At 40.1% G+C, this 4,387-nt stretch overlaps 1 pseudogene; it reads left to right on the forward strand.

Annotated features, from left to right (window-relative positions):
- Nucleotides 1–884: 884 nt before the first annotated feature.
- Nucleotides 885–1,003, forward strand: LOC127455631 (uncharacterized; annotated as a pseudogene).
- The last annotated feature ends 3,384 nt before the right edge of the window (nt 1,004–4,387 follow it).

Consider the following 4,387-nt stretch of genomic DNA (forward strand, 5'->3'; position numbering starts at 1 on the left):
TATCCACAGGATTTCAAACACCACCAATTCAGCCCACCCCTACCTAGGAGTGCGGTATCCACAGGACCAGCCAATTCAGCCCACCCCTACCCAGGAGTGCGGTATCCGCTGGATTTACAAAGGCCTGGAGAGTTACCACCTGGTCAAAACTTGCAACAGACTTCGCAAAAATTGTTTACCCCGGTTTTTTGGCGGCAGTGAGTTTGTGCAGTTAGTGCAAATAAGCCCACAGCAGCGCCCCTTGGCCCTGTGCCATTCCCTTCGTGGTTGCCAATTTATGTTGTGGAGCGTGGAAGACTTTTCTCTCCTCTCTGTAAGAAAACTCTCAAAGTCAGGGGTTCCAGGTGTCAAAGGTTAAAGTTTGAGCAAAACAACAAACCCGAGACATCAGCTGAGATCTGATTGTCTTGGTCAAAACCCTTAGTTTTTATACGGTTTGTTATCTAGCATTACCTCATGTCTACGCCCTCTTAATATATTTGTATCCAATGGATTCTGTTTACCACCATTATTTCACAGCACCTCTGACCTATTTTTAATGGTGTAAACCTGGCTTTTAGTCCAAAACAAAATAACATTTTAAATTCATTTATCATGAAAGTATACTTTGAGTGAATAATACATCACAATCTGAGCATAATATAGTTACTTTTGATTATTGGATGTTTTAATCTTTAACTTTTGCTGTGCTTCCCTGAGTTTTCTCATGTCTCGGCACCATTGTTCTTTGCTACAGCTGAGGACACGGAGTATTTCTTGTAACATCAGCACTTTAGTAACCTCATATGCCCTCTTTTGGGTCACACAAAGTCCACAATATTCTATATTAGTACTTTTCTACATTTGATATATAAAAATCTACAATACTGGTAGCAGCAACTCTCGCTTATGGCCATACCACCCAGAGCACGCCCGATCTTGTCTGATCTCTGAAGCTAAGCAGGGTTGGGCCTGGTTAGTATTTAGATGCGAGACTGCCTGGGAAAACCAAGTGCTGTAAGCTTTTGCTTTTCCTCATTTGTTTTAACTCATACACTCCCCCCAGGATCAATGGGGATTTATCTATTTATCCTTGGAGATTGGTTGGTTGATTGATTTTCTTTCATTTAGCTTTCTCTGTGGCAAAGGACAGCCTGCTCATTTTTCTTGCCTCCTCCAGGGGTCAGTAGAGAGGCTATTTTTATTTTTTGCTCCTTGACAGCAACATACAGAGTGGGCAAGTGTAAAAAAAGTGCTGTGTTGACGAACATTTGGTGGACACTTTCGAAAGAAAGCGTGCTGAGGTCATTTTTTGAGTAAGGACGAGTTTGCTTTGGCCACTGGCTTATTGTTAAGTGTTGAGCATTTAATTGTGCAGCTGAGTATGTCCTCTTTTAGAAAACCACATGGAAGCTATGGCACAGGTATGCAGGAAAAGGCGTTGTGAATGGCTCCAATGAAATTGAATGAGGAGAGGGGAGGCACTTCCCTATTAAAAAAAAAAAAAAAAAAAAAAAAATGTCTGAGAGGAAAGGGTCTGTTGTTCCTTTTTTTAAGCTGCAGCAAAAGACACGTATCAATGAGTGTAGAGCAGCATAGGGATGCGTAAAGAGTGCGTGCTTTAAATAGCCTGCTGGTAGCAGCAACTCTCGCTTATGGCCATACCACCCTGAGGGCGCAATAGAGCAGCCAGGAAGTGAGCTGGCAGCTTTTAGTGTGCAGTGGGTGAGAGAGGCTCACCTTTTTTCATTTGGTTCTAATTTGTTTTGTTGAAAATTAGTGTTTTATTTATTTTTCTCTGTTTGAGTTTTCCTCCCAGCAACTTATGCTGTTTGGGGGAACTTAAGTTCGTTTTTGCTCTCTTATTTAAAATGGACGGATTAACAGCAATGACCACAGCAATGGCAGGAGGAACACCAAATGAAAATGAAACTGGACTGAAACAAAAACAACGAGATGGAAAAGGAAAGGATAAAGAAGCAAGGAAAGAAAAATGTGAAAAGAGTTTATGCAAAAGAAGCAACAGTGGACTTCACGGACGTGAGTGACATGAGGGTGGAGGATATTATAAAAGCAGTGACGGAGAAAATTGGAGAAGGGAAAATCTTGGCTGTTCGACCTAAACAAATGAGGATTTACGAGGTGACATTGGAGAAAGAAGACGACACGTAGGGGCTGATAAATTGACTAATCATCAAAGGGAAAAACTGTGAGGTACAGAGACTGCAAGATAGAGACTATGCTGTTTCCTTCACGCATCTGCCTGTTTATATGGACGATGAGGATGTTTTAAAAAAACTGGAGGGATGGGGAGTTTTCCCTATCTCTAAAATAAAAAGGAGAGTCTATCCGGTCTATATAGAGGATGGAACAAGATTTGTAAGAACCAGATTCCCCAGAGAAGTGATCTCACTCCTGTATAGCACTAAACTTGAGACGGCAGAAGGACCACAGTACTTTCGAGTGATGCATAGCCATCAGGTGAAGACCTGCAGACTGTGCATGAGCCCGGAACACATGGTGAAAGACTGCCCGGAGTTCAAGTGTTACAAGTGCGACGAGAGGGGACATTTTGCGAGGGACTGCAAAGCAGTGAAGTGCCCGGATTGCAAGGAAGTGCTCAACAAATGTGAATGCTGGATTGAGGAGGAGGAGGAAAATGGAGTGAACGGGCAGGTGCATGAAGGAGACAGTGAAAAGGAACAGGAGGAAGAAACAATGATGACACAGGTGGATGTAATAATGGAAATGGACAAAGGAGAATGGAGAAAGGAGAATGGAGAGATGAATGTAACTTACAGGAAGAGCAAGAGCATCAAGTAGAGATGCAAACAGACACGGCAAGAATTTTTGGAATTTGTTTGGATAGCAGGGAACAGACAAAAAGTGTGAATGAAAAAAAGACCGCTGAGAGTGACAGTGAATAGGAAAAAGAGGACAAAACAGTGAAACTAATGAAAAGAAGATCAATTAAGGTAAAACCAAATATGATGGGTGCAAGGAAAAAAAACTGTTAAAGAGGACTCATTGAGAAATGTGAACAGGTATGAACTGCTAAAGGATTTGGGGGAGGCAGAATGATAAATGAACAGTTGCATATATGTTTTTCTCTGCTTTATGGTTATGAGGCTTGTTACTTTTAATGCGAGAGGTCTTTTAGATGTTAAATTTGATAAAGTAAAAGAAATGTGTAAACAAGAAGATAAAATTATGCTACAAGAAACAAACTGAAGAGGGGGTTTTATAAGTGAAATAAGAAAAAGATGGGAAGTTTTTGTATAACAATGGGGACAAAAGATATGGCAGAGGTGTGGCGATATTAATAGGAGAAAACGGGTATAAATTGTAAAGAAATATATAAAAACAAAGAGGAAAAATGTTTGGAACAACATGAAAGGGAAGATTACTGAAATTAAATTGGAAAATTTGGAGTATTTTATCAGACAGAGAGTGATCTTTACAGATGCAATGTTAAATAAAATCGGAATGGCGCAAAGTGCCACTTGCAAAGTATGCTGTGAGGAAGATGAAGGTTTTTTACATTTGTTTTTATACTGTAAACCTTTGAAGGATTTTAATGAAAAATGTAAGAGTATTATTGGAGACTTGGAAGGGGAGCGAGAAGCAGGAGACACAGAATGGAACAAGATTATAATGTTAGGGTGTGACAAAAAGAATAAAAATGAAAAGGTGATCAATTTGTTTGTAATGCTGATGAAAAGTGCGATTTGGGAAAGAAGAGTAGTTGCAAAACAAGAAAAAGTTGTACTGGATGTATGGCAGGTGTTGAAAAGAAGGTTGGAAAAATATATGGAATGTTTGTACTGTTATTTTAAACAGGAACAGAAAATGGTGGAATTTTATAAGGTTTTTACTCCTGAGATTTACTTGGTGTTTAAAGACTTTAATGTGGTAATGCCAGGAAGGGAATAATGTATTTTTACAATGTTTTTTTTTTTTTTAAAAAAAAGCACGCCCGATCTCGTCTGATCTCGGAAGCTGAGCAGGGTTGGGCCTGGTTAGTACTTGGATGGGAGACCGCTTGGGAATAGCAGGTGCTGTAAGCTTTTCCTTTTCCTCATTTTTTTAACTCATACACTCCCCCCTGGCTCAACTGGGATTTTATTTATCCTTGGAGATTGGTTGGTTGGTTGATTGATTTTCTTTCATTTAGCTTTCTCTGTGGCAAAGGACAGCCTGATCCTTTTTCTTGCCTCCTCCAGGGGGCAGTAGAGAGGTAGAGAGGCTATTTGTATTTTTTGCTCCTCCTTGACAGCAACATACAGAGTAGGTAAGTACAAACAAAATGCTGTGTTGACAAATTTAGTAGAAACATTCGAAAGAAAGTGTGCTGAAGTCATTTTGAGTAGGGAAGAGTTTGCTTTGGCCACTGGCTCGTTACGTGTTG

The sequence above is a fragment of the Myxocyprinus asiaticus genome, chromosome 17, assembly GCF_019703515.2.
Source record: "Myxocyprinus asiaticus isolate MX2 ecotype Aquarium Trade chromosome 17, UBuf_Myxa_2, whole genome shotgun sequence".
In the NCBI taxonomy this organism is placed as follows: Eukaryota; Metazoa; Chordata; class Actinopteri; order Cypriniformes; family Catostomidae; genus Myxocyprinus; species Myxocyprinus asiaticus.